At 36.1% G+C, this 18841-nt stretch overlaps 1 protein-coding gene across 3 annotated transcripts in view; it reads right to left on the bottom strand.

The window, feature by feature from the left end:
• The window catches only part of ERBB4 (erb-b2 receptor tyrosine kinase 4), a 999063-nt gene that overhangs the window by 164990 nt on the left and 815232 nt on the right, over positions 1–18841 (bottom strand). The gene's annotated exons all lie outside the window — the stretch shown is intronic.

Here is an 18841-nt window from a genome sequence, read left to right as displayed (position 1 = left end):
TTACATGAAATAAGGAAACAGTTCTAGGTTTTTTATCATAATCATAAAGGCACTTTTGCTTAATGGAAATAAAATGTTTTAGGTGCATTCTAAAGTGATCTTCCAATGAAAATTTATTTTAAATGTCTTTATTAGAATTTGAAGTGAATATGACCTTACACATACACACAGAGGGGTATGATACATATATGACAATTATTATCAATCAGTTTACCTATATGAAGGTATGTTAATTGTGCTATTCTTGAACAATTTCTGTAGCTTTGAAATTTTTCAAAACAAAAAATGTAATCTAGGACAGGATGCTACATCGAGCTTCTGTTTAAGATGGCTTGGCAAATTGAGTAACTTATCTACTTCCATTTGCTCTCAATAACTCTATATCAACCATAAAGGACCTTTTTTATTTAAAAAGCCAGACACCAGAAAGAGAGGAAGCAATAAGGAAAGAATTCTGTAAGTAGAAAGTGGCTTACTAGTAGCAACCAACTTAGCAAAAAAGAAGTCTGAAGCCTGATTCAGCAGGGGGCTGAGACTGAGAAGAAATCCGCTTTATACCACAGATGTACACCACCAAAGGCCAAGGCTGTTAGCACCCAGACCTCTGTAAGCTGAGCGGGAGGGCATGGCTTCAGCAGGATGGCTTCGAAGTGGAGTTAGGAAGAACTTAATGATCTACACCCCCTCGACTGTTAGGAGTGACTAACCAAAAGGATTGTGAACTATAGATTTTACACACACTCGAAAGAGAAGTGCTCTGATTAAAATAGCATTAGGTAACTTGATACAGGGTGAAAACTGGGACCACTCTCTACTTCCTTCTTCCAAGTGAACCTATGGCTTCAGCATGATGACTTTTGTGTAAGCCTCAAATTCTATATCCAGGAAAATTTTAATGAGGGGAGTTAATAATATACAGGCATGTTCGGATACACCTATTCTTTTTTTTTTACATTCAAAAAATGTTTTTTGTTTATTTTCGTTTTTTTTTTGTTATTTAGGTTACATTGCTTAATAACACGATAGTAAGTCCTCACTTAACATCATCAATAGGTTCTGTGACTTTCAGCAAAATGACATATAATGAAGCAGATTTTACAATAGGCTAATTGACATGAACAAGAGTTAATTTCCTACAACAACTCATCAATATTATAATGAAACGATGAAAAAAAACCAATGTTATTTGAGGACCTGCTGTATATAAGTTTCTTTTTTTAATTTTTATTTTTGTTTAATTCTTGTTCAAGTACAGTTTTGTTTTAGATCCCCTGCCCCGCCCCAGCCTCAGTGCTCCCCACCTCCCTCCCATTTCCACCCCCCACCTTAGTTATTGTCCATGTGTCCTTTATACTTGTTCATGTGAGTCCATCCCCTTTTCCCCTATGGTTCTCTCCCCTCTGGACCCTGTCAGCCTGTTCCGTATTTGAGTGTCATTGGTCGGATACACCTATTCTTAAACAATTTTATGCCAGATGCTCCATTTCACTGTTAGATGCACATATTAAATAAACGGGGTGGTGGGAGTGGGGGTAAAAGAGGACATGAAATTGAGGAAACAAGAAAATATCAATGATGGAATATTTCAGAATAACAGATGTGCAGCACACTGAGACAGCAACCGGTCCAGACTGGAGGAGGGCATATTGCTCTGGGAAAGGTGACCTGAGAAGGCCGAATCGATAGAATATTGAACGAGTTGAAAGCACATGCAGAGACTATCTATTCTTCTAGCAGAAGTTGAAATCAAATTAGTGATAGATACATAGAAGACAAAGTGAAAGTAAAAAAATATAATTTGGTGTAAAACACAAGAAATGCATACAAGACAATTGTATTTACTACAGAGCACAGCTGGGATAAGTTACATAATTATAATAACATACAGATGAAATGCTGAAATAAGCAAATGTCATGTGACTATACTGGAAGATCGGAGCAGGGAGGTATACTTCTGCAGGGTGGTGATGGAAAAGAAATAAAAGGTGTATTCTCGGTGTTCATAGTAAAAAAGTTAACACTACAAGATGCATAAAACTGAAAAAAACAAAAGTTGGCAGTGTGAGCATATTATTTAGATATATAGAGTTAAGCTAGAGGAGAAATTGCCCAAAAGTTGAAAGCGATGGCTTTGGGCAATGGAAAATGGGGTGAGGATGGGGAGGGGGGTGGCCAGAGACTGCTCTCTTTCATCATTAACCTTGATGAAGTTCTTGGCTTTTATTGTTATTATCATAAACCTGTTTCTGAGGGCATTATTCATTTTTAACCTCCATTACTATTTTAGTGGTGTTGAGTTCAGCTGAGTTTAAAGATTATTCACAATTATGGGGTATGTCTGATGGAGTATATAAATTTACTGAATGGAGCTGAATTTTTATGTGAGGTGTAGCATTTTAGTTTTTGAGTAAGGAAGGGTGGGGTGGTATGGGCACATGCCTGGAGAAAGGAGTGATTCAGGGCCAAACAGAAGAAATAAGCTGATAGGATGGTATCAGCCTTACTCAGAGAACTTGGGTTTTGAGTCCATGTGGGCTGAAGCTAAAATCATTTTCCATATGGCGTTCAAGTAGGTTGTGTCCTCCGATTCCCCTTTCTACAGATACCCCAGAAATCAGATGAGTTATTGAACAGAGGAGAGCCTCAGTTTCTATGCTTCTTGGCTGAGAGCACCACAAGGAGGCATCACCTCTGGCGGGGACATTGGCATCCTTGGGGATACCAGTAGCAGTGCCAGGGGTAGGAGCTCTTAGTGGTTCTGAGAAGCTCTACACGGGGGCACGAAAGGGTAATAAGGGACACTGTAGATGTCACAGGGAGACTGCAGCTGGGAGACTGGTTTAGGATTGTGTGTGAGACCCCCAGTAACTTCCCAAATGATGTGGGAAAGGTTCATTTGGTACTGGAGTTTCTGCATAACCAGCAAAGCAGAAACTTGAGTTATTACTATTAAAATGGCCCCATCTGAATCAATGAGGTAGAAACATTTTGGTTTTACTTACTGTATATTTTAGTAAACATGTGAAATAAAGCAAACCACTATGGTTAAAGGGAGAGTACTGAGAGGCATGCCAGCCAAGTTTAATTACCTTGTATTAACTTTATTATTAATATTAATGCATTGATTAATCCCAGATTCATTAATAGTAAAAGTGTAAAGCAGAGGGTTCCTGTGCTAAACTGTGATCTGCACACATATGAACAGGCACACACACATCAACAAATAAGCAAAGCATCGAATCAAATTAAATATCTAGCTTCATCAGGTAACAAATTAAGTATTTCATTAGACATTAAATAATAACTATCTAATTCATTTAAACATGCTCTGTTGTATTCTATTTCTCTTTTCTATGGCTCTCCATCTTCCATGTGCAGAAGGTTCGCCTGAGTATGTTCCAAATGTAGCTTCCTGACTCCACCCCCAGACCCTGAAGAAGATCAGAAATCTGCATTGTAACGAGCTCCCCAGGTGAAGCCACTGCAGGAAGTACAAAGCTCTGAGAACTTCTAGAACATCTCCACTAAATGTGCATCTCTACTATCCGTTTCAAAAGCAGCAACATGCAACTGTGTTTTAATCCTTATTGTAACCCTACAAAACGTCAAAGAGGTAGCAATTCTCAGCTGTTAAGTGAGGACTCGGAGGTGAGTAGGATTACTGCCTCAGGCCATATGACAAGTGAGTAGCAGCTTCAGTTTTCAGAGGCTGTCTTCCTGATTCTTAATGCAGTGCTGTTTATTATGCTAGTAAAAATAGCACATTTTTTTTACTTCCATTCCATCAGTACTGCACACTGGAGATGCTTGTCTTGTTAGCAAGAAGACAACCCTCGACCTCTGAATTAGCTTACCTGAATGAATTGGGTAAACTAAATTTTAGTTCCAGAGAAGCCAAAAAAAAAAAAAAAATCAAAGAAAAAAGTTGTGCCGACAGGTACACTGTCATCACTTATAATATGCTTTCAGAAAAAAGCAAGAGGAACATACCCCTCTGATTTCCTAAGAGTGATATTTGGTACAGGCCACTTCTTAAGATAAAGAAAATAAAATTTCAGGTAAAAGAGAGAGTTTGAGGTTGTATCAGGGTTCTTTTTCAGCATCAAAAATACAAACATTGTTTTTAAAAATAATTTAAGGAGTAATAATAATTCTATTGTAAATACACATTTGAAAAGTTTACATCAGCAGAGTGTGAAAAAGTCACATGAAAGTTCTCTCTTAAAAAATCTATTAGTAAGTCCTGGCAAAAAAGCTGGGGTGGTATTAAGGAAAATTGCCCATCACACTACAAAGAGTATTTGAAACCAAATTGCAGAGTATTTGCATAATAGTTCTCTTTTTTGAGAAAGAAAAGATGAACAAGACACTAATTGTAGGTTTTATTTTTTCATAAAGGAAATAGCAGATGGCTTTTTTGGGAAGTAGGGGAATAGATAAAGAAAAGAGAATATAGATTCATTTAGAGTGATGAGTGGGACTGGAAGGGAAAAATGGCCAATATTTTAATAATAGAGTGTTGGGTTTCAATAAATTGCTCTGTGTTAAAATTAATAATATCCGCTGTTCCATATCTCACGTGGGGTCCACAGGAAGAATCCTGGAATCGTTTCTGCTCTCACTAAAATGTCACCAAGGTCAGTGGAAGAAATACAATTTGACAGGTGCATTATCAATTTCTCCAAAAACAAAATGATTCTTGGTCTTTGTTTCCCTTTTTGCCATACAAAACTTTTCTGGGAGGTGAGTTAAAAGACTTCCCTCACTGGACAGGGAAGTGTGCAACAGATACTGCACTGAAAACTCACGCATGAACATTTTTCTTTATGACGAGAACATTTTTGTTAACTACCAAGGGACAACCAGAGCACAGACAAAAGGCTCTGAAGCGTGCATACCATTATTCTCTAGCCTGTGCTATTTCTTTCTTTATTTTGGTCTGAAGGGAAGACATTTCTGTACAATAACGAAACTGAGTGATATTATTTGTCACATTAAGGCATCATTTTGCCCAGCTTTCAGATGTTTATTACCGTGCCCCTTAAAGTTGTTTTCTTCACTCCTGTTGGTTAGTAGTTTCACAAAAAGAAAATAACAAAAAACCACATATGGCTAGTGAAAACTAATGGGTTATTCTGTTTTAAAAAAAAAACATGTTAACTTCAGCCAAACTTTCACTGTTTCATTATGTCTATGGACCATTAATTCAATACTCTCTGGCTGAAAATGGGAAAAATCTCATTGCATCAGGGCTAAGGAAGATAAAAAGGGAGATAGAGAAGAAGAAAGATAGACAATTAATGCAGACATGCAGAGTCAGTAGATTGAGGAATCCTCAGAAGGAATGTCTCTCCCAAAGGCAGTGATGCTGATGGAGAAAACAAAGAACAACGATGGCAGTGACAAAGGAAAATCAAAGCATCGGTCCGTACTAACGTTATACAAACCTGTTTTGCCACAGATGGTACCCAGACAATAAAATAGATGAAATCTCCATCTGTTCCTTCATGTCTAAAGTAAATATAATTTACTTGTGCAAGTAGCGAACGGCGATTAGACAGGCTGAATGAATATGCCATCGGTTTTAGTTCGTCCACGTTGCTCAGGGACCGTAGCACTCGCTTCTAATCTCTGGTACCATTTTCATGCACCTGAACAATCAAGATTAGGGTCCTTCCAACTTTTAGAGTCATTTATTCTCCATCTCCATTCTATATCATTCACCCATTGGCTGGCCAAATCTTAGCTTGAGATATTACAATACTTAACAAGGCTACCTGTGAAAAATATTGTGAATAATTTCACCTAGGGTAGAATTTTACTTTGTGACTGTTTTTCTACGTTTCCCCTACCCATGGTTACACTGAATTTCTCTCCACCCTTATTATACAGTGGCTGGCATGAATAACACTTCCTTTTATTTCAAAATCATAAGCATGTAATTCTGTAATGTAACCATATCATACACAAGCACACCATATAACTTTTGGGTGAAGTGTTCAAATTAAAACTATAAATTATTACACCCATATCATTACCCTACCAACCACACTCAAACAGGCCTTGCTTCTGCTGGACCCTGTATTTTTACATACGTGCTCTGTTACATATTATTTAAAAACATTTATTGAGGACATGCTATGTGACTAGCACTGATTAAAGCAGGGTCTCAAATAGCATCTCTATCTTCATGAGGCTTTCATTATACCAATGGAAGCAACACATAAAAAGAAAAAACCAAGTAAATATGAAACAAATGCATAAATAATTGTAAATTACATGAAAGGTTATTACATGAAAGGTTATTGTTGTAAGTAAGAAAATGATGGTTGAAGAATACTTTAGATAAGGGTATTGAGGAAATATATCCTAAGACCTGAATGATGAGAAGCCAGCCAGACAAACATGAGGGAAGAGCCTAAGAGCTTGGCGAATTTTTGAAGCTCTGCGAAGGCTCACGTGCCTGGAATTTAGCAAGAGCTTCAGTGGCATGAGACGTAGGTAGGGCCAGATCGTGAAGGGCCTTGCAGTCATGGGGAAAAATATGGGAATTCTTCATAATTTTAATGCCTACTTTCTGTTATGCTTCACTTACCTCTCTCCTAGCTGGCACTCCAATTTTAACTACTGCAATGAAAGCATTTACCATAATCATAAGATATTTTTTCCATTGATGTTCCTCTTTTGCCACTCCTCAGCCAAAGGTAGCTCCCACCACCTGAATACTAAACTTTTCAAATGTCATAAAAAGTCACAGATTCATGGGGATTTGTTCTACGTCTCTTGAGCTCATCCTACAAAAATAGCCTTCTGTTTCCATTTTTTATTTCTTATTGATGCTTTCTCACATTTATTATGCTCTGTGTTGCTGAACAGAAGGGAAAAAAAAACACCTTTCCACCTTTCACAATATTTACTCTGTAAGAAATGTACTCTTAACATCATTCCACTTTGCTCTCTTTAAGCATTTTACCAGTGTTTCCTTCTACTATAACTTCAGCTTCACTCTATATTGTCATCTTCAAGGGATCTATAAGTGTATTTAGATGCCCCATGTTCTAAAAATGAAAGTTTCTCCAAGTCGCCATTTTTCTACTTTGGAAATAGTTGTTATTCTTAGCTATGTTATTTGTTTATTTTATAATCTTTCACTCCTCAGGGCTCTAGTCTTCCCAGACCTTTTCTGCACTCTTCCTGTTCAAATTAGTCTTGAAAAAGTGACTAGTGCCTTCCTTTTCACCAGTCAACAGGTTTATTCTCTCACTGGCACATTTTCCTGGCCTTCTGAACTATTGGACTTCACTGAACACCCTTCACTCTGAAAATTCCTATCCTTATTATGTCATTATTTTATTCCACCCCAAACCTTCAGTCTCTCTGAGTGTTTTTGTTATAATTGTTGACACCTGCTTTTCCCTCTCTTACCTTAAATGTGGAAATGCGTCCACAGCTTTGTCGCTAATATTGTTTTTTTTTTCATTTATAATCTTGTGCATCCATATATTTTATAACTTTAGGAAATATGACAGTTAGCAAAAACATGGAATCAACCTAAAAATTTGTGGTTTTTCAGTGGTTGGTTAGTCTGAAGTTGTTTGAATAATGTTGCTATTTACAAAAACAGGAAAAAAATCCATTAGCATCACATCCAAAATATGTATCTGAAATATGCTGAACATGGAAATGATGCTGTGCTCATATTCCAAGTTTTATTTTCCAATTCTCTAATTTTAACAGGTGTCTCTGAGCAAGTACTAACAGATCTTTATATATGTACACCTCCTATATCATAATACCTAGATGTGTTTCTGAAGGGTCTGCCACATCTAATAATTTTTTCTGAAAGTAGTAATATTAACTGATTGCATTTATTAGTCTATTACCAAATTCATGTTGAGCACATGGCTCATAGCAAAAATCAATACTATTTCATTAATAAATGCACAGAATCTTTATTGTATTCCCCATTACCATCCTACTTCATCCCAGGAACCAAAGTATGTTTCAAATGCCCTGGTCATACTGATATACATCTTACTTGACCTCAAATGTAAAACCCAAAGTAAATTTTCCAAAAGAAATTGTCTGATAACTCCATTCATTTTAGAAATTTCAGAAACATTTTTTAATTAGGTGCTAAGATCTTAGATTCATATTTGGCATTCTTTATTTTATTGTTTTCCAGCCTACTCCATATCCAATATTTCAACAAGATCCAATAATTGCTTATTCCAATGTAGCTCCAATACATACCTCTCTAGGTATTTTCATTCCGACTCCTACCTAAGTTCAGGCTCAGATCAGTACTGTAAAAAATGCTGATTTTTTCATTAACTCCAGTCTATTTTTGCTATAACTTACAAAAAGATCTTGCATTTTCAGGGGGTGCTACCTAGAGAGCCTGAAGACTGCATGGACTCAATAAACATTTGTTGAATTAAATTTGATATGTCAAAAATTGCAATAAAATCTGTAATGAAGACGCTTAGACTATGTTCCCAGCCATGACAGCTTGTGGGATTGACCTGCACAGTCTTCTTTGTCCCGCCAGATCCAGACCCCCCCTCCTGCTTCCACCATGTGCCCAGTGAAACTGACCCAAATGCATGACAACGTGATGCATTTCACTTGGGTTCAGCCATTAGAAGCAGCAGCAGAAGACTAAAGAGAGAAGAGAGTGCAGTTGGTATTCACCCCATGTCCTCCACTTCCCTGTAGTCCTCTCCTCAAGGCCACAGCTCTGTTATGTGAGGGGGAACTTTGCCCTGCTCAGTCAAGCTTGCCTAGCAGTTCTGTTACTGGTCTTGAGTTACTGCAACAATCCCAGTGGCTATTCCTCAGCCCTGCCTCTCTCTCTGTAAAAAGTCCTTTGGTAAACTCTTTTCCATTACTCTGACTTTGTACACCATGTAGCTTCTGTGGGGATTTTTCCCATGCACTCATCTTTGCCAAGTCACATAACATAGCACTTACTGGTAAAATGCCACACTAGGTTGCTGACGACAAAGCTTGGTATGTATGGTACGCATGGTATACCGACACTCCCTCAACGCATCCAGGGTAAATACTGCTAAGCAATCATTGTGGTAGGCTGATAATGAATCCCTAAGTATGGCCATGTCCTAAACCCAGGAACCTATGAGTATTACTTTACTCAGAAAAAGAGTCTGTAAGGATGGCTAAGTTAGGGACTTTGAGATGAGGAGGTTATCTTTGATTATCCCTGTGGGCCTAAATACCCTCACAGGTATCCTGATAAGAGAGAGGAAGACCAGATGGGAGGGATGCGGCCACAAGCCAGAGAACACTGGAAGCAAGAAACAGGTTTTTCCTTAGAGGTTCTAGAAGGCTGGCAACACCTTGATTTCAGAAATCTGGTCCCTAGAAATGTGATGTAATATATTTCTATTGTTTTAACTCACCAAGTTTGTGGTAATTTGTCATGACAGCCTCAGGAAACTAATACTATTCCTATATTTCTTCCTGCCTGGACTGGAAGAGGACCCAAAATCCTTCTCAACTTTCAACTTTTGTTGCTTTAGGCAACAAAAACCAATTTACTGAACAGTAGAGGTGAGATTAAATATTGTTGCTTTGATTTTATACATATTTTTAAAATTAATGTTGCTACCAAACCTTATTTAGTTCGAATGTGCTATATTAGGCTAATCTAAATGCTAGAGATACCTTCTAATTCATTTAGAAATTAACCTATGTGTGTAACGGCTAGATGATATAGTAGAGGAAAAGAGCTTATCACAGTGTCTAGTGCCCTCTTAAATGTTAATTATTGCTATATTTGTATTAAACCAATTATACTAAAGGGAAAGAAATTGTTGACTAGAGAGGCATGGCTAAGAGGTCAGACACAAGCTGCACCCCCAGAGTGAGCTGTCACTTTGAACTTCAGAGTCCAGCAGCAATATTCACAATGCAAGGCAGGAAACCTGACCAAAGAGAAGTGAACAACCAGTTTTTCTGTCACCATTTTACAAGCTATTCTTTTTTTCTATTTAAGCCCATGGAGAGGTAGAAATGCATTCTCCCAACTGCAACATGAAGTAATCTTCAACAGTCAAAAGAAGGCCAAAGGGAGCTTATAGCACGCCAAGAGAACTTCGAGGGCTGAATATGCTTTCCTCTGTACAAAGTGTTGACACACACAGCAATTCAGTGACTATACTCAGCAGTCTGGGTTGAAGTGGGTAGCAGAGACCAAGGGGACTGGTGAAGGCCGCTACAGTAGCTCCCCTCATCTGTGGCTTTGCTTCCTGCAGTTTCAGTGACCCACGGTTAACCCTGGTCCTCGGATATTAAATGGAAATTGCATAAAGAAAGAACTCACATTTTAAATTTAATGACATTTTGATAAAATCTCACATCATGCCTCTCTGTCCCACCCAGACAGTGCCCACCTGTCAGTCACTCCCTCAATAGTTGTCTTGCTCATCAGATCGACTGTTGGGCGACACCAGTGCTTGTGCTCAAGTCATGCTTATTTTCCCCAGCAATGGCCCCAAACTGCAAGGGTAGTGGTGCTGGCAATTCAGACATGCCACAGCGAAGCCATGAAGTGGAGGTATGCATTGGAAAAAAATAGTGTGCGTGCGTGTGTGCTTACTTTCATTTTGTGCTCTCTATATGTGAAAATCAATTTCTTTAAGGGTTATTTAATCTGCTGGGTAAATTCTATATTTAGGTCAAATAGAGCTTACCAGCTCTTCGTACACATATTTACAGTCCCTTTAAAGATGCCTATTAAATACTTGCTTCAAATCATAGTAATGACTGCTACCTCCTGTTGAATTGTGCCTCAGGCAGTCCTATTCGTTATATATGTGAACTCAGTTCTCAGGACAATCTTGTGTAATGGATATTATTCTGTCAGTTAACTGATAAGGGGACAAGTTCAGAAAGGATAAGGAATTGGCTAAGATCCTAAAGTTAGTAAGTAGCCAACCTGGATGTGGATCAGATCCATGTGGATCTGATTCTCATTGTGTGTGTGATCAAGGCTCTTACTACCAAGCGGTCTCTTCGCTTTATTGTCATTAGGTAACCAGGTAGACCCAGCTGATTTTGTGGTAATTATGCTAGTGTCTTAATAAGAATCATCAATGATGTAATTAACCCATTAATGGAGTCTGTATGGTGTGAGATTCTAACAGGTACTAACTATCCTTTTTTTGTTGTTGTTGTTGTTAAATCACAATTTATCCAAACTATGAGGACAATTTATCCACAACTACTTAACATTAATTCTCCAATAATAAAATGCTAAATAGTTTTGCAGAAAGGGACTAAGACAAATGGATGTTTTTATTCTCATTTCAGCACAGGAAAACTTGATTCCAGGAGAATTTAATCAATCATTTTAAAAATTTAATTTGATCTAGTATAGATAAAAATCTAGAAATTTTGGTAACAGCTCTTATTTAATCACTTAGAACTTTGTGATTTGCTAATTTGTATGTTTTATGGAATAATGCTCAATTCCATTTTTCTAAATACAGCAAGTTCTTTAAAGGAGAACATTTACTGTATTTCTAGTTTGGAAGAAATATTAATGACACTTATATCAAAGGCATGTAATAACAAACACCAGAATAAAATTAGGGACGTCTCTCTGAATACCTAATAAAATATCTCACACACACTACTGCTAAAGGATCTGTTGGATAGTGTTCTTCATGATTCAGTCAAGATAAAATAGTGAGTGACTTTAATTAATTTTTCCATTTTTTCCTTATCCATCTCATGCTCACACAGAATAATTCATTTAAGAAATCATGTGTCTTATCATTTATTTTATTCTTATCTCCTCTATTTTTATAATGAATTTAATTATTATCATCAGATATATTAAATTTGAAACCATGATTTATATGCAAGTTCTTATATTAACTATTCATGTCAATATTATTGTAATATTCTACACCTATCCAGATACCAAGGGCATTCATTCTGTTAGAGGCAATAAGTAGTAAATGCTGCATTAATGTTATTTACACAAGCAAACTAAGTTGCAATAAACCCTTAAAGTAAAGAATATGTTGTTGCAAAGGCCTCTTCTTCTAAAGGCTTTGCTGCGGGAAGCTGTGTCTGGGTGTGTGGCCAAGGCTGGACGCACACTGTGAAGGGTTAGAAAGCAGCAGTTAGAAACAAATTAGCTCATAAAAAATCTCTGCAAGAAGACATTGAATCGTGATGTGGCATTTGAAACCAGCCATTGAAAATCACCAACATTTTAGAACTGAAATGGTAGCTTGGGTATTAATTAACCTAGGAATAGTTCATTCATCATAATTATGTTCATCATCAATGATCTCAAACATAGTGCAAGGCACTAGAGTGGTTACTGTGTTATATATTATCCTGTGGATAACTGTATACAATTAAAATATTTATTGGAATAGGTAGTGATTCTGTCATTCATTGAGACTCAATGTTGACTGAGGGTTACTCTATATATTTTATGAGTGCAAAAATCAGAAAGAGATACATTTTACTTTAAGTAGTTAATATCCTAGCAGAATTCATTCAAATTTACTAAAAACAGGTTATGAACATTATTGATAGTTATAATAAATAGTTATTATGTAAGTTTCCTATCATAATTAATCAAAAATAGATTAACTTCTAGCTGAAAAAATGATTATGAAAAAACAAAAACAAAACCTTTGTTGAGAAGAAAAATGTGAATATACATATGAGTATGTTAAAAGGACATGTTATAGAAGAATAAATAGCCCTGGCTGGTGTAGCTCAGTGTATTGAGTGCAGGCCTGCGAACTAAGGGATCACAGTTCGATTCCCAGTCAGGGCACATGCCTGGGTTGCAGGCCAGTTCCCAGTGGGGGATACACGAGAGGCAACCATACATTGATATTTCTCTCCCTCTCTCCTTCCCTTCCCCTCTAAAAATAAATGAATAAAATCTTTAAATAAAAAAGGATAAAGAACCTGGGTGGGTGGTGTGGTGAAGAGAAAAAGACACAGACACTGATTCACACAATATTTTCCAGAGTCTGCTGTATCTTTTACCAGGTATGTGATAACAAGCAAGTTATTTACATTGTCAAAACCTCAAGCTCCTTGACTGTATACAGCAGGGGATCAATAACGCTCCTGCTGTGCAACAATTTCACATGATATATATGAAAGAATCTAGCACAGGGACTATGCATTACAGTTGCCCAATGTAATTAGTTTTCTTTTCCCCTAAAATTAAAATTGGGAAACTGTCAATTGCATGGGGAATACAAATAGATCAGTTTACATGTAGCATACAGTACATGACAGAGAATAAATAGTAAGGGCAAAAATGGGAAGACAGGCTGAGACTAGGGCTTGGAGGAGTTTAAGTGATTGGCTGACATTTGAATTTTATTCTAAGATAATGGGGATCAACTGAATGTTCTTGACCAAGACACTCAGTTCATTTGGCAGCACCAGCCCAGGATAAATCATGGAGAACGGGGCTGACTTCGAAGAGGTCGGATGGGAGGCCGCTGTCCCTGAATGAGGTCATGGGATCCCAGTACAGACAGCCCATCCTGAGGGATCTGAAATGAATGCCTAGCTTGCCAAAGGCAGATGCATCTATCTAACTATTTTTATTGTACCTTTTCCATTACCATTTAGTACTGTTATACCCCTTTTTCTCCCCATAATCACCACCCTTTTGCCCATGTCCATGAGTCCTTCTTCCTTTTTGCTCAATCACTATACCCTCCCCTCCCCCACCCCTTAGCTGTCATCCTGCTCTCTATCTATAAGTCTATCTTTATTTTGCTTGTTAGTTCATTTTGCTCATTAGATTCTATATATGAGTGAAATCATATGGCATTTGTTTTTCTCTGACTGGCTTGTTCACTTAACACAATGTTCTCCAGGTCCTACCATGCTATTGTAAAGGGTAAAAGTTTTGCTTTTCTTTTATGGCCAAGTAGTGTTCCACTGTGTAAATGCCCCATAGTTGTTGTATCCACTCATCTATTGACACATGGACACTTGAGCTGCTTCTATACCTTGGCAATTGTAAATAACATGGGGGTGCTTATGTTCTTTGAAATTAATATTTTGGGTTCCTTTGGATATATTCCCAGAACTGGGGCCACTGGGTCAAAACGTAGATCCATTTTTTATCTTTTGAGGTATTTCTATTCTGCTTTCCACAGTGGTTGCACCAATCTGCATTCCCACCAACAGCGTCAAAAGGTTCCCTTTTCTCCACATTCTTGCCAAGCGGATACATATTAAGGGCCTTGTGCTGTGTTTGGGGTTTTCTACTTAGACTCCTTTTAATACTTTTCAGTATATGACAGATAATTTTTGAAAAAAAAACTGGTCTTGTGGATGATGAAAACCTCATCTACAAGTGAAGATGAGGTTTTCCTCTTTTGTTTTCTGAACAGAGATGGTGTCTCTTAATCCTTCTTCCCTGCAGAGGGAAATGATTTGCATATAAGTAGAATTTTGCTTCTCAGAATCTTTTTTACCGTCATTCTCAGAAACAGTTGTACTCTTTTAGGCCTAATGGGTGCATTTCCCTACCAAATTTCACGTGTGTGTTGGTCAGCCAGATCCATTGCCTTGTTCGCACATATTCTCTGCTTAATATAGGCATACAGCTTACTCTTTGACCATTTTGCTAAAGCATTCTCAAAAGGGTAAAAGAAATTACAGTATCCAATAGTCAGTGTAATATTTAATAGTGTCTTGGTACTTTATAGATATATTCATGGACAACTTTCCAAATGTGGATGCAATAATTTTTGTCTATGGTTTCTATGAATTGTTACTATTATTTTTCTATCTCTACATATGGGACTACAATAAAATCCGTGACTATACTGCTGGTCATTTCCACTGTCACTGACTATTTTGGCTTCCAGAATTGCTGAAGTCCCTATGCCAATGTCATGTAATTTTAAAGTTCTGATGGCCATGACCTAAATCTTCCCTCTAAAAACAAACCAGACTGAACTGAGATGGGAAATGTCCTAGAAGCGCACATATAAGATAATTTTAAGAGTTAAAAATAAAATTTTAAAGTCAGTATTCATGATTATGAAATTTTGGATTACTAGAAAATGTTTCAGTGGCACCTCAACTCTCAAGACATTTTGCTTCATTTTGTTTCATTAAAGGAACCAGGAAGTATTATTTATGATAACTCATAGCTTACTTAAATTAAAAGTAAAATAATTTATATATTCAGAGTGATTACTCCTCAGATGTTCTAATGGCACGCAAAACCCACTCATAAGAAATAAATTCTTCACTTTTTAGGCATGTTGATTGAAATTTATATAAATTAATATTCATTGATGTGTACTGGAACATCATAACCTAAAATTTATTTCACGTTTTAAAATCATAGCATAGAGAAAGCAAGTATTGGGAGGGTCTTCTAAACCAATTTCAGTGATTTTTAAGTACAGAGTATGCAATTAAATGTTAAGTGTGATCAAAGGAGCAGGGAGCTTGAGAATATCCTCGGTACCAGTACAGTTAGGGTGCTTTCTAACATGAAGGTGGTTTTGCACATCTAATATATTTTCTTTGCAAATTTGATGGAAATATTTAAATATTTCATTTAGTAGTTATTGAATGACTTTAGATAACTTTGAAAATAAATACCTATAGATAGTTGGGTTCTGAGCTAAAATTTTCTTTTTAAAAAAAATATTTTATTTATTTATTTTTAGAGAGAGGGAAGGGAAGGAGAAAGAGAGGGAGAGAAACATCAATGTGTGGTTGCCTCTCATGTGTCCCCCACTGGGGCCTTGGCCTGCAACCCAGGCATGTGCCCTGACTGGGAATCGAACCAGCAACCCTTTGCTTCACAGGCCCATGCTCAATCCACTGAGCTACACCAGCCAGGGCCTCAGCTAAGAATTTCTAATGGAACAGGTACTTGTTGGAGAAAACATAAAATAATGGAATTCACTTGACAAAAAAACATGAAAATTTACTTAGTGTTTCGTATGTACCCAGAAATATTCTAACAACCAGACCAAATCTCAGAGCACTTGACATTCATAAACAGCTTCATCTCATATTTTTCATGTTCTCAGTCTCAACACAGACTTAAAAAATTGTTATTTAGTGATTATATGGTACAAGTACTTTCAAATAATAGCATTTTATTGTGGAAAAGTTAATAAAATGAATTTTGATAACTTTTTAAACTTTCAGAAAAGGCTACGATAAATAAAAACTAGAACCAAACACACCAAAGCAATGAACATTAATTGAAATATATTTTAAGAATTATTTATACATGTTTACATATCCAAGAATTTGAAAGTTGAGTACAATAAATTATCTTCTCTGGATTAATTATGTTTTTATATCTTAAGAGTTATGTTTTTTAAAGTAAATTCAAAATAAAATATATTAAGCAATGTACCTATTATAAAAAGTTAGGACATAGTGTTTACTTATTACAAACAAATACTTGCAGGATTGCATTTTATCTCCTTTAAGTTAAAAAATATAAATGAAGCCTGGAAAAATATTTCTGTAGATGTGACATGTAAATATAAACACCGTAATTAATGAACAGAAAGAATAGAGAAGAGCTGCCGAGGTTATTTTTGTCAATTACACTATTTAACAGTACTTCCTATTTGTTTACAGGTGCTACAAAGGTTTACTAGCAATAAGAAAGAAATTACCCTTTTGCCTTTGTCCCTTAGTTTCCTTTGATAGTTTATTTAATAAAATGTAAAAGATAATTTGAGCCCCTATTTTTTTTATTTGGCTATGCATTCCCTCAAGAAGAATAAAAAAATATATTGTGAAAAGGGAGATGGTATACTGGATATTATCCTTTCCTCATTAATTTTAAATTGCAAGAGCGAAAACCATCTCTATCGTGCATGTATGAATGGCCTCAAGGAAGATCCAATCACAAACTGATATGTTCTGCACACACATAGGTGGCATAATTAACTCAGGTGTAATTCCAGAGGAAACATCTCTTTGGTTTTGTTAAATTCATCATACATTTCAGATGAGGAAGTAATTGTCAGATATTTTAGGGCTATTTCTTGTTTCTTTATAATTTATAGGTCTTCCTATAGAACATGTAATAGTAAAGATGTGCAATTCATTGGGTAAATAATAATTTGTATTGTGCACTGGGAGATAAATATGTTCATCAAGAACATGAGAGCAGAGTACCAATATGTTTTAAAACAACGTAGGTGATAAGTGCCAGGACTCATAAATTTGACAATTGTCAAATTGTGTAAGTCTCTATAGAGTGTACTGGAGTTAGTTTATGTGATTAAACCTTTCTTTCTTATTCCCTGGAAAGGATGTGATACATTGTGATTGGGAACATACATCAAAATATATTTTGAGCAGTTGACCAGTTTTTGCTATTATTGACTTTTAAACCTTTGTCCGGGATTTTGGCATTTAAAGATTTAAATTATATGTGTGAATAAGAAACACAAAAACATACTTTATAGAACAGTACTCTTGAAAGCTATTATAATATTCTTAACCAGTGTCACCCAATAAATTTAATTAAAAACAAAATCATCTGGTATAAAGAAAAGATACTTCAGGATTAAGCATTCATATAGAAAGTCTTAGATATACATACCTGTATCTTGAGTTTAGTATAAAAATATATATAGTACATGTATGTATATTTTGTTTACATGTATATTAAATCCATTTACTTCATTTTCTTACTCTGAATATAACATAATCACAGATCTATTTATATTTTCTTTTTAAATATTTTAGTCATGCTGTTTTGGTGGAGCTTATTGGTTTTTTTTTACTATATGCAGTGAAAGTTTTTCATCATAATATTCTATATTGATATAATATATCCCTTAAATTATAACAATTAGGTTGTAGACAAGCCTATATACTCACTTATAAGATTAAGGAAAAAAGAGAACTTGTTCGGGTGTAGAAAAAATCAATTATATAAAAATAGCCCTGGCTGGTGTAGCTCAGTGGATTGAGCGCGGGCCTGCGAACCAGACGATCGCAGTTCGATTCCCAGTCAGGGCACATGCCTGGGTTGCAGGCCAGTTCCCGGCAGGGGCCAGTTCCCTGCAGGAGATGCACAAGAAGCAACCATACATTGATGTTTCCTTCCTCTCTCTTTCCCTTCCCCTCTAAAGATAAATAAATAAAATATTAAAAAAAATACATTAAGGCTGCATGTACTAAACTTTTATAACTAATCAAACTTAACTGATTAACAAATTCTATGAGCATTAATTTAATAACTACTGATAGCAAAAGCAATTAAAATTGCCTCTAAGAATTTAATTTTTAATATTAGAATATTTAAGTATTAATTCAGAAATCTAATAAACAGTAAATAATTTAATCAACTTTGATATAATTTTTTAAATTTCAAAACATTTACATAAAAAATCTTGCTGTCTTGCACTGGCTGGTGTGGCTAAGTGGATTGAGCATGGGCCTGTGAACCAAAGGGTCACCAGTTAGATTCGTAGTCAGGGCACATGCCTTGGGTTGCCAGCCAGATCCCATATAAGGGGTGTGCAAGAGGCAACCACACACTGATGTTTCTCTCTCTCTTTTTCTCCTTCCCTTCCCCTCTCTAAAAATGAAATAAATAAAGTCTTTAAAAAAATCTTTCTGTCTTTTTTCTATTATTTCTTCATCCTATCAAACATGATAAAGTAAAATTTCATGAGTGTTAGTTTTTAAAGCAATAAACCAACACAAAATTAAAACAATAGGGAATCTATTTCTAATCAAGACACAACATTCAGAAGACAAAAAGGAAAATATTAATAAATTTGATTTAAACATTTACATACATTATAAAGTC

Source organism: Sturnira hondurensis, unplaced genomic scaffold (genome assembly GCF_014824575.4).
Source record: "Sturnira hondurensis isolate 20B ecotype Veracruz unplaced genomic scaffold, ASM1482457v3 Scaffold0003681, whole genome shotgun sequence".
NCBI classification, from domain to species: Eukaryota; Metazoa; Chordata; class Mammalia; order Chiroptera; family Phyllostomidae; genus Sturnira; species Sturnira hondurensis.
This window is presented reverse-complemented; position numbering and strand designations above follow the sequence as displayed.